General features: G+C 42.1%; 1 protein-coding gene across 4 annotated transcripts in view; it reads left to right on the top strand.

Moving 5' to 3' along the window:
• The first annotated feature begins 5,026 nt into the window (after window positions 1-5,026).
• LOC146567627 (phospholipase D1-like) overlaps window positions 5,027-12,341 on the top strand; it is a 49,782-nt gene continuing 42,467 nt past the window's right edge. For 2 of the 4 annotated variants that reach the window (XM_085287567.1, XM_085287561.1), the window contains exon 1: window positions 5,027-5,143. The gene's annotated coding sequence lies outside the window, so the exon portion shown is untranslated. Of the gene's footprint in view, window positions 5,144-5,494; window positions 5,607-7,540; window positions 7,651-12,341 lie in introns of those variants that run through there. The other 2 variants (XM_085287564.1, XM_085287563.1) reach the window with 2 other exon arrangements.

Below are 12,341 nucleotides of genomic sequence, written 5' to 3'. Positions count from 1 at the left end.
ATGAGCACACAGAGGGAGAGTTTGAATGTGAGATAGCTCAGGGTTTATAGTGCAGCCATAACAGTGGCTTTGTGTGAGACAGGAGGCTGCTGATGTGGAGCCATGTGGCAGGTCTGTCCACAGACCGCAGGGCTGGAACCAGGATTTTATAGACGCAGAGGCTGGGAATCCTGCTGCAGTGGGAAGAGGAAGCAGTGTTTGAATATTACAGTGCAAATAGATACACGCCTATTGTTTCCAGGGTTTGTTGTTATGGAGATCAGATTGGGATCTAAGACCAACTTGCAGAGTCTTCTAATAAATAAGGATCTGAGGAATTTCTTTTCAGGGGGAGCCCGGCATCTTTTCAGAAGGGACAAGACTACCTCCCTGCACAGACTGCCGAACAAGCCGGTCCTCGCCTGCACACAGAAACGAGATCATGTAACAGCATTGTTTGCAGTCTGGAGCATAAACAGAAGAGGCAGGAAGCACAATAAAACACACCTGCCATCAGTTATCCTGATCCAAGCACAGCACCAGAGCCACTGGCTCACTGCAACCCTACTCTCAAACCAGTGCAAATGAATCCAAAGAGATGTAGAGGTGAGCTTTTACCAAACTCCTCTATTACTAACAAATACGCAGGCATCAACGGGACAAACTGTCTGACAGGCTGGAAAACCAGTTTAGAAATCAGAGGAAAGAATAAATGGGCACACAAGGACCGGCAAAGAAACGTTAAGACAACGGCTCCAGTCAGTAGTCGAGAAATCACCTCCTGGGTCTCCTCCTAATCGCTTTAGCTCACATCATGAGGTCAAGGACAGACTCCTCTTACACCAGGCTCCTCATTCACCCGAGCTCTAAATCAGCACTGGTGTTAATCTTACATTGTTATATTTCGGGGGGGGGGGGGGTAGCAAAAGGATGTTTTGGATGAAAGTGTAATGTTAGTTAGAGTCATGGTTAGGACCTACCACACAGACCTCAGAAGGTTAAGAATGTGACGGAGGGTTGAAGCTGCGTACAGTTTTTTTTCCTGTCACATGGTCATTGTTTTTCAAGCTGGGCAACTTTTCTTCTTCAGAGCAAAGAGCTGCAAAGGTTCAGATGTGGTTTTGCAGAGGAAGCCACTCAACTACATCAAAGCAGAGACAGAAAATATCCTGATCAGAAGCTGTGCAGCCTGCATTTGAGATACATGAATTTGAATTATTGTCATGTGCATAAATAATAGAATTAAAGAATGTTACCAACTTGGCTCAAGAAGAGGAGGCTACACAGAGGAGACTTAGCTTGCTCAGTTAATGCAAAGTGGCTTGCAGCCCACTACCACTTGAGGTCCTTATGCTCTTTTCTGTGACTGAAGCAATGTCACACCTTTATGCCAAAACTTAATTATGATGATTCCCCCCCCTCCCCCCGGAAATATGAGGTCGATAGATGAAATCTATTTTAGTCAGACTGTGATATATATTAAAACAGCTTAGAAAGGGAAACAAATGGAAAACAACTGTACAGTGAGCACAGTTGTTGTGAGTTCTTGCTGTGTTATTTCATGCAGTTCATAACACAGAGCACCACTGAAAAATATAAATTCACAACCAAATTGGTCAAACCAAATATGAGACTTACTTTAAGCATTTTTTAAAATAGCTAATAATCTTTATTCACACAAAACAACACTGAGAAGCTGATTTCAAAGTTCATCCATCTAAAGTTCAGCAGCAGGTCAATGCATGAAATGGGAAACAGATGGTTAATTAACATTTTATTGATCCGTGTGACTTATCAGGTGTGGGTCGATCCAGTCTGTCCTCTGCTAAAGGAGGTAATAAAAAAAGCACTGACCTGCCCATCTGTAGTAATTAGAGAAGTCAACCGGCTCCTATTTTGACTGCAGATACTACATTTCATTAGCAAACTCCCTGTGCAGAAGCGACTGACATACTCAGAGATGACTGACAGGGAAACAGAGGTGGAAAAGCAGGCAAAAACAAAACAGGAAATGAAGAGTAACAAAGGTCAACTTCATGACAGAAACAATGCAGGAAGCATCCAAACTGTGAACGGATCCAGCATAGCCTTAGTCAGGAGGGCAAATGGTCTGTATTTGTATAGCACTTTTCTAGTCCCTAAGGACCCCAAAGCGCTTTACACATCCAGTCATCCACCCATTCACGCACTGGTGAAGCTACATTGTAGCCACCCTGGGGCCCACTGACAGAGGCAAGGCTGCCGGACACTGGCGCCACCGGGCCTTGGACACAACGACCCAGACTGTCGGAGCCAGGGCTCAAACCGGCAACCTTCCGATTACAAGGCGAACTCCCAACTCTTGAGCCACGATCGCCGAGCCAAATCTCATATGGGTACAATATTTCAGGTGCTTTAGCCTACACCTACCATTGCTCCACACATTTCAGCCATTTATTAAGTCACCTCCACCCGAGCTCCTCCTTCATAAACAGTTTCTGGCTGAGCCTGCGCTCCCTTTGTTATTTTACTCCAGTTTTCTGATGTTAATCAGTTAATCGCTTTCCATGATATCTACGCCCCTGTTTGCCCCCCCAAACACCTACGGGAGTTTTCAGGCATTTCCTTAAGTTTGCCAATTTTCTTACTTTTTGTTTGTTCGTGTTTCTGGAGGTTTTTCTCCTGCCTTGTTTTGGGGCCTCGTCTTGTGGCCCGTTAATGATCTTTTATGTTTGTGGTATTATCTGTAAACAGAATCAATGAGGTTAAATATAAGATGAATGATAAATATGAGATTTGTCATCTGAATGTGTAGAAAGATTTGACGTGTGCAGATGCACGTAGGCACCTTGACATCACCATGGAAGAGTTTACTGAGATCACAGAACAGGTGAAGAGTAGCTCCAGCCCACCATAGAGTGAAATCTAACTTTTACTTGAATCCAGCAGAGTTTCCACAGCTGGGCTTTAGAAAGAATACATGTCCAACTTTTAATTACAGTATACACATTTTTATGCCTCTCCCATGTCGGATGGGAGCACTTTCAGGGGAACAGTGGCCCCTTAAATGCTTTCTTCCCTTATGCAATATAAAGGGGTCCAGGGCTTTTTCCAGAATGAGGACCATCTGATGTGGTCTGGACATATTAACAAAACACATCAGATGTTTTGGTCAGATAATACCGCTGGCCAGAAAGCTGAGGGGAGCACGAGAGGGTTTTCAGGGACACCCTCAGGTCTGAGGGTGCGTCTCTCGGCTGGCTTGGAGTTCCCCTGGAGGAGCTGGAGGAAGTGGTCAGGGAAAGGCCAGTTTCTGCTTAGACTTCTGCCCCCTGTGGCCATGTATAAACAGACATGTTTATGATTCTTTTAATTTGGTTCTACACTTAGTAAAACTGTAAACATCTGTCCAAATCTTTGCCCCCAACTACATATGAGTGCAACAAATGTGGCATTGCACCACAAAATGATGATATCAGTTTCTTTTTTACCCAGAAACTCTGGTCTCAAACCCTCTAATTAGGTGCAGTAATCTCTCACTTTCCCGTGGGAGTATTTGCATATTTGATTACCATCAGAGACCGAACTTCTCCCATATCCTACAGATAAAGGGACGTAACCAAAAAAGGGAAGGAACGACACAGTTACCCAGAAATGAGTACTGTGTTTCTGTGCTATCCTCCTCCTCTTCTCCCACATAAACACAGATCATGTGGCCCAGCTGCAGAGTGCATGTGTGGCAATCAGCCTGAATAAGTCAGCATTTCAGTTTGTGAGTAACTCTTCATTGTTTCTATATTTCAGTCTTTACATGAAGTTTGTCTGTTTTTTTTTCTAAATTCATGGCAAGTAACTTTTGTTCTTGAGTGCAATGAGCTACAGAGGTTTTCAGGCGTGGTTTCACAGAGGAAGCCACTGTGTCTTATCAACTTCATCAAGGTAAAGACAGAAAAACTGTGTGATCCGGAAGTATCGCAGTGTGCTCTTCAAAGTAAAGTCAGAAATAAATTTGAACGTTGTTTCCTTGACGTCATTCCACAAAACTGAAAACACAAAAAAGGGAACAACTCGACATATTCTTATTTTAAGCAGGAAAATCTCATATAGGATATGCTAATTAATTTCCTTTAGCCTTTGTTATAATTTGTGCACACTTGCAAGCCACCTAAACCCGAAGTCCCTTTTAATGCTCTCTCTGACTGAGTCTGTGCCACTCCTGTTGCCAAAAAATGTATTTCTCAATCATAAACACCAGACTGGCATTTTAAAACAGCACAAACTGAAATATAGAAGTGAATGGATGGATGGATGAATGTGACCCAAACATACTCATCAGTACGCAGACATATATCTGAGTATATTTAGGTAACCTTTGTAAATTCAGTTTAATAGAGTGATTTAAATTAAGTAAAGTTCTTGTAAACACCTTCAGTGTGGCACTTTAAATTGTGTCTATTACTGTTTACACTGTTTTACTCCAGTGTCTTCAGAGATCTTAATACGTGCTGACAAACTGAAGACTGGAAGTTGAGTGAAAGGCAACACTGTGTGTAGCTTTTTAAAATACTCAACAATTGGAGATAAAATGACATTATTCTTAATTACTAACTACTTTTAAAAGGAAAAGAAAGTAATCAAAATGACAGCACACTGGTGTTTTGTCCTTCTTTCCTGCCAGTGGGTCATCTCAGGACTCACATTTACCTTCTTACCTTTTTACATTCAATACCGGCTGTAAAGTATGCAGACTGACAAACAGTCAGACTCATGTGTGATGAGTCAAAACAAACCCCTCAGCTTGATCATGTTACTGTTTATTTTATTTTATTTTTAATAAAACATAATCGATTATTCATTTAATTATAGTCTTTTAATTGTGCTTTGCTAATTATTATTTTTTATTTGTATTTATTTGAAATGTTATTAAAACAAGCTTTAGTTGTATTCTGTGAGTTCGTATTTTATTTTAGATGTATTTATTTTTTAATAGAACTACCATAGTAGCTTTATGTCACCAAGTTGGAAATACATGGAAGAAAGCTCACCGTCCTGCCTGTGCGGATTTTATTTTGACAGGAACTGAACAGGAAGTCTTGTAAGTCTTTGCACTTTGGTGGTTTTTGGTCACCGGCTCGCGGCACCACAGCAGATCTCCGGCTGCCGTCGCTTCACATCACATCAGGAGGTAAGACGAACACTCAGCCTTCGTTTTGGGGTCCAGCTGTGCCGTCTGTGGCTCATCCAGATGTTTGTGTGTAAGATTAAATCTGTGACTGTCGGCAAAGTTTACTCCTGATGTGGTCGCGCAGGTGCGTAAACGCGTAAAGAGTGGAACCGTGGCTTTGCGCGTAAAATGTGATGTGGTGGAAGCGCGGGGTAGACGTGGGTGGATGCGCTGTTTTGTTTTGGGATTTTTTGGCATGTCTTGGCATCCGTCCTCCTCACCGCAGTGCCCGTGCACATCATCAGCAGTTTGCCCTGGGAGGCAGCGAGCACTTATGAGCCATGTGTTGCTCTCAGTGTCGCTTGAATCGAATGAGGAGATCCACAGAGCGTAACGTTGGCCCGGAGGAGGGCTCAGGGAAGCACGGGGAACGGGTCAGACCAGTACCGAGGAGCGACTCAGCTGCTGCAGCTGCGGCGTGTCGGTGCGTCACTCCGCCGACCTGTCACTGCGCACTTCTTCCTTTTTCAGCCGTCGATCTATTTTGCAGCGAAACACTTCCTCCATACCAGTCAGTGTGTAACACAACTCACCATCCTCACCCAGCACCTTGTAATAAGCAAAATTACCTTTCAGTCGCCTTTAGGGCCAATTTTCCTGGTTAAAGCGCGACAGTTTACGCTCTCTGCTTCTTGTTTGCGTGTCTGTTTCCACAGCTTATGTGGCACTGTAACACAACATTACACACACACACTCAGCCGGTGCTTCAGGTACCCTAAGGGACAGCTTCCACACTTTAAACACACATGCTCAGAGAAATCAAACCGGTTAGGTTGTGTAAACTTAGAGATTTCTTTTTCTTTTTGGGGTTGAGCCAGCCTCTGTCGTGTTAGATAACGCCTGCTTAAATGTGAGTATCTGCTTGTCAACATTTTAACCATTTCCAGTCCAAATGCTCAATTAGCCCTCAAAATCTATCAAACGCTGAGGTGCCTGAGCGTTAAAAATGTTCAGCTATAATAAAATAATGAGTGTGGCTTTGCTCCCTGGTGTTTAACATCCAGAGATGCATGAAAACGAGGATTTATGAGCTTTAGCTAAGCAAGAAGGTCGATTTTAAAGATGATATGCTGTGTTCTGACTGAAGTATGTAACGCTGGATGGACACAGAGGCAGAAGGGCTCTGGGTATGGTAGTTGGCAGATTATGATGTGTGCGTGATGCAGCTAACAGGGCTACATTTAGGCTGAGATAAACATATTAGCACAGCTAAGGCAGAGGAGGTTAAAGGTCCCTGAAAAATGACCAAACTCGAGTCAAGAGAGTGTCTGCAACATGAGCTCAGACATTAATATGTTGCTGCATGATTTGAATTATGAAAAAGTCCTGATCCTAAGCTTAATGTCCACACTGAAAGCGTTCAAACATTTGATGCTGTCATATAAACGATGAGTTTTTAGAAACTTAAAGACATCCTGCTCATAAATAATCCCATCCCATAATAATCATAAAAAATGCTTAAAACACAGAGAATAGCTAAACAGGTTTTGGAAGTTCATGTTTGCTCAGAAAAATGAGACACACGACGAAAGGCTCATCCAAAGCAGGAAACGGGGTCGATACGTCATCACTTTACAGATTGCATGTCTGATATAGTCCGCACTTTTTCAGCAGTGTTGCTGTGTCCAGAGTGAGTGTGTCACAGCATTGTGAGTGTATAGTATCTAAACTAAGCAGAATATCAGGTGAAACCATTTGAGTTGAGATAATAAGCTTTTTTCTCTTTAACCTGCAAGTGGGTTAATATATGAGGCCAGCTGTAAGGTACTTTTATAGGGAATTGGATCATTAGTGTTCCAAAAATATCTATATGTAAAGAAGTTTGACATTATACACTCAGATTGCTTTAAAGTTTCCACTTTTCACGACTGCATTGTGATAGTTTGCTGTGACCTGTGGATGATGGACCTGGAATAGAAAGATTTACTGCTGCAGAACGTGACTGATGCATAAATGACCTTCAGTGTTAAACAAACAGAACCATCAAAAAGTCACAAATGACTCCACCTGGTTATTTAAGCGTATTTAAACAGTACCTGTAGTTCGTAATCAAAATAGTTAATTCAACGTTTAAGTTCACCATCACCTTCCTGTTTTTAAAAGATTCCAGTGTTTAAGGTTTCACAGTTCAGAAAGCCTGCAGAGAGTTCCTTTTAACAGAGTTGCATCATCGCTGCTGCTGCAAGATTGTTGTGGGGCAACAAAATTACAGTTCAGGTCAGTGATGAAGTTTGTTGAGACACTGCTAGGATGCGATGAGATGGACAGGAAGTGTAAGCAGGAAGTCTGAAGACAAGTGCGGGAAAAGTGACACGTGGTGTCTGTTCTTGTGTTGTTTCACACAGACCTGCTTCTCCAGTGTGTCGGAGGGTTTTATTTTTGTTGGTCTGATTTAAACGGAGCAGAGTTGACTCGCTCGCTTCCATGGAGACTGTCGAGGCTGATTAATAGGACCGGCTTGTACGCAGGTAGGATATGCTGTGTTTATTGGCGCTTCCAGCAAAACACAGGCCACAGCGTGGGGAGTGCTTAATTGACTTTGTGGGCGTGGGCGTGTGTGCTTTTCCAGCCAACACACACACATGCTGATAGAGAGCTCAAGGGGCACTGGGAGCGGTGGGTTTGGTCCAGCCTTTAATCAATATTATCAGTAGCTAAATGTCATGACTTTGCAGAACTGAAGACCGATACAGTAAAGTGCAGTAAGATACAGCTGCTGAAGTTCAAATACATCTGGCTCATAAAACAACTGATAACACGGAGCAAAATATACACACATGGATCAGCTGATTAGCCAATAAACAATCTTTCTCATTTTTCAGTTTATTAAATGTTTTGTATTATTTTGTTAATACAACCCCCCAGGTGTGTTTTAAAGGGAGGCTTTGTATTATGTTTTTCTTTTTAGTTTATTCAATGAAACCCACAACTTAACAATATTCTGATTTATTTCTAATTAAATGAAAAAATGTACATTTATTTTTAAAATTCTGTGTCTTTAATTATTTTTTTTAGATAAATTAAAATAATTTTAATTAAATTTTATGCTTTTCTTTAAATATCTTGCAAAATAGCTGACAAACCTTTGAGTGTAATTTAAATATTTGAAAAATCCATCAGTGATATTAAAAAATGAGTTTGTGCTGCTGCAACGTGTCGGCTCCTCTGTTTGCAAAAAGAAGTCAGATCCTATAGAAGTCAATGATAAAATGACCCGACTTCTCACTTGATTTATGACACCAGGACACATGTTCCTTATGGGTTTATGGCCTCAGTTGCTATTTTAAAGTCTTATTAAGACATCGTGATGCTTGTTTTGGTAGTTAAGGTCTCCTTAGAGTTATGGAGCAGGATAAAGCGGGGTATGATTTACAGCGTGGCTGCCCTGTGAGCCCTTTCTCAGCACATTTGGTTTGAGAACAACCACATGACAAAGCTCAAAGTGATCCAAGGCTTCAGTATAAGATATGATGGTGGGTAAAGTGACAGTGGCTGCAGCCATCTATTATATACAGTCTTTGGTCACAGCTCTACTACACTCCTTCGCACCAAACTGGGCAAAGCCTTTCTTTAAGGAGCTGGCTGTGCGCTTGATGGCCGCACAGGGCAGACTGTCGATGCAGAGCTGGAAGCACTCTTGTCTCAAGTAACGTCATGTTGTCTCTTCACTGGAACAAAAGGCCCTGAACAAATACAGAAGTGAATATGCTTCAAGTATTAAAATCCCCGGATTTATGTCAGTACTGCTGCATCTGTTTGAGGTAGAGCTAGTTTAGTCTTTGTGTCTTTGTTACGGATATGATAATGAGGAAAGACGATTCATTTAGATCGAAGCTTCAAATAGCCGCCCAGAGATGTTTTAAACAAGTGTTGAGACTTTCATCTAGAGGGACTTGGCGATCAGTCAAGATATCCCTGAAGGAGAGCTGCCCGTCAAGTCACAGTTAGTCACGTCTCTTTTTGAATAAAGCACACTGAATTTGCTGAGACGGGAGCAAAACAAATTCTGATTTATTAATGTGACTTGACTGTGTCTCAGAGTTAAAGAGATGATCTTGTAGCTGAAAGGTCGCAAGCTTGAGCTTCACCTCAGGAGCACGTCGACTTGAATTAAGTCTGCTCCCATCAGTGCCATCGAGTCGAATCTGAATAGCCAGGAGTCGCACAAACTGCAGTTATTTGGTGTTTTCAGGAGAATCTAATCACCGTGAAGGAAAATGTGGCCTGTGTCTGTTTGCAGTCGAGACAGCCATCAGAGGAAGATTTAATCAACGCCGTGAGCAAACCTGTTAGAAATCAGAGACTCGCCTGAAGCTCCTGACATTAATCTGCTGCTGAGCTTTTCGGTAAAGCTGAAGGTGTTAAACAAACCAGCAGCAGTCTATGATTCTGGAAACGAGAGGAAAGTGGGACAGGGCCATTAAAACATTTAAAATCCCTTCTTTATATTAATGTGTTTAAGCCGTATGAGTTTAAAAAAGCAGTATAAGTTACACTAGCATATATTTAACAGATTAATTTAAAGGGACTTTATTTCAGAATCAATTGAACCCTTTTTTAATCTTCTGGCCTGTAAGCAACGAACATGCAGAAAACCTTCTAACCTACCATTGAGTTAGACTGGGAGAGGAGGTTAACACAAAGGTCACCCGGAGGATCTCCTTTTAAAAAGGTTCACTCCTTAATGAGTACTTTTATTTTAGATGCATATCATACAGAAAATAAAAGATTTGGGGTTATTGGCAGCAGTTCGTCTTGTAATCGGAAGGTTGCCGGTTCGAGTCCCGGCTCGGTTGTTGTGTCCTTGGGCAAGACAGAGGGCCCGGTGGCGCCAGTGTCCGGCAGCCTCGCCTCTGTCAGTGCGCCCCAGGGCAGCTGTGGCTACAATGTAGCTGCCATCACCAGTGTGAATGTGTGGATGCCTGGATGTTGTGTTAAGCGCTTTGGGGTCATCAGGGACTAGAAAAGCGCTATACAAATACAGGCCATTTACCATATTTTATTCTTCCAGTGCTCATTTTCTGGTCCCTGTTTACATTTGTGGACTCTACTAGAGTAGCTTTGCATGATTCACATTCAGAATAAACCTTTCTAATCGAATACTGAGCCTTGATGCAGTTTATGATCTGTGTGAAACAGGCTGTTTTAGCTCCTCGTAGGTCTGAGCAACAGACGGGTGGAGCGTTTCAGCCTGAGTTTACCACATACAGGATAACCTCCCTCGCTGACATCATTCAGAGCTCAGACAAGGAAAAAGTTTTCAGAGGATGCTGAAAAATGAGCTTTTGGCTCCCAGGGAGTATTTGTACATGCACTGACCTCGTTATTAGAAACTGTAGCTGTTGGCTGACTAAAAGAATAACTCAAGCTGGGAATCTGACTCCATCCCAGGCAGACCAACAGATTGTTGATTTTGTGTTCATGTTGTATCTGCAGGTGTAACAGTAAACCTCACTCTGACTATTTACCTATACAAAGACAAGACGCACAAACTAACTGGTCCATGCTAAGCAGCTAGTTCTTCATATGTGCCCGAACCAGCTCGCTGAAGAGTCCAATCTGAGCCACTAGATTAAAAACATTTTTTTCACTGTATTCTGTTCTTCAGAAAGGACGAAGTAATGCTTAAACCATTAAATAACAAAGTGAGATATATTTTCATCGTCAGTATTCAATTACTTGACTGAAAAGTTCCTGTTTTTCCATCTACAGATGCAGCATTAAATCTCCATTTATTTATTTTCATTTTTTTAAATAATGCAAGACATTTGCTGTGGTGCAACAAATAACTTCTGCTTTTACTTGTTCTGTGCTTGTTCTCTAATTTCACTGATTGATTCTTTGCTGAGTGTGAGGTGAAAGAAAGGTGCAGCAGGATTTCTTTGTAATGGGACAAAACTGTGAGATCTTTTAGGCTTTTGATAAAATGATGGGTTAGAGGATGAGCTTGGGCCACATGTGTTTTACTAACATGACTTTAACTCCTGTGAATCAAGCCAAACTCAGAAACTGCACACGTTTCCTGAACCTGCACATGCATCAAGCGTTTCATTGCGCAAACAGGAAAAGTATGCATGTTTCAGCTGGTGCTTTTTGTTGGCCTGGTGATTTCTTTCTATTTTTGGACCTTTATCTTCGACATCACTCCTTCTATAGCTAACTAAAAATAACTGGAGAAGCTTGAAGACGTTACACGCATCTGTTAACTATTATTCTATTGCTGATTTTATAGTCTCGCTGCTCTTAACCGGCATTTTAATATGAGCATCTGTAACAGTGCAACAGAAAATGCAGAATAAGTCCTCTTTAAATGTTTGGTGGTGTCATAAAAAGAATCACTGGCCTCAAAAAATTACTCAGGCTTGTAGTTTCTGAGCAGTTTTCTGTCAAATGGATACATTTGCTGGATATCCTGATGAAATCCAGTTATTTCACTTCAGTTCTGACTGGAAATGTGTTTTTTTTTTTTTATCCTTTTCATGACGGTGACTCAGTTTGCTGTGGGAGTGTCAGCTGGATGCCTGACATCTCTTAGTAAATCGAGTTGTACACAGAGTCCGTTGTGCCACTGGTTTGGCTGGTGAGCTCTCATGATCTGTGTCAGGAGATTATGATCATGTGATAGTGGTCAAAGATGGCGTCAAGAAATGTTATCGAGAACGAAATGCTGAGTGTTCTGATGCTGAAAGAGACGCATACAAATCGGGCGTCTTTCCTACTCGTTCTTACTTCAGCGATAAGACTCACACACACACAAACACACACACTCTCAGCGACACATTTCTACTGCGAGAAAAAGGAAGTGTGTTGCAACCTTGAGCCCAGATGCAGTTCGTCTTCATCTGAGCTCTCCAATGTTGCTCAAACAATCTACGCTACAGTTCAAAAAGTATTTACTCCACCCATCCAAATAGTTGAATTCAGGTGTTCCCATTACTCTCATGGCCACAGGTGTATAAAAGCCAGCATGTAGGCGTGCAGACTGCTTCTACAAACATCTGGGAGAGAAGTCACGAAGTGCTGGGCTACGTGAAATCACAGAGTGGGGTCGAGGTCGCCAACTTTCTGCAGTCAACCACTACAGACCTCCAAGCTTCACAATTAGCTCAAGAGTTTCCACGACCGAGCAGCTGCACCCAAGTCTTACATCACCAACAGC

This window comes from Mchenga conophoros, linkage group LG9 (genome assembly GCF_057382185.1).
Source record: "Mchenga conophoros isolate Kocher_MC1m ecotype Shallow Benthic linkage group LG9, M_conophoros_male_GT1.1, whole genome shotgun sequence".
NCBI classification, from domain to species: domain Eukaryota; kingdom Metazoa; phylum Chordata; class Actinopteri; order Cichliformes; family Cichlidae; genus Mchenga; species Mchenga conophoros.
The sequence above is the reverse complement of the archived record's forward strand: the minus strand, read 5'-3'. Positions and strand labels throughout refer to the sequence as shown.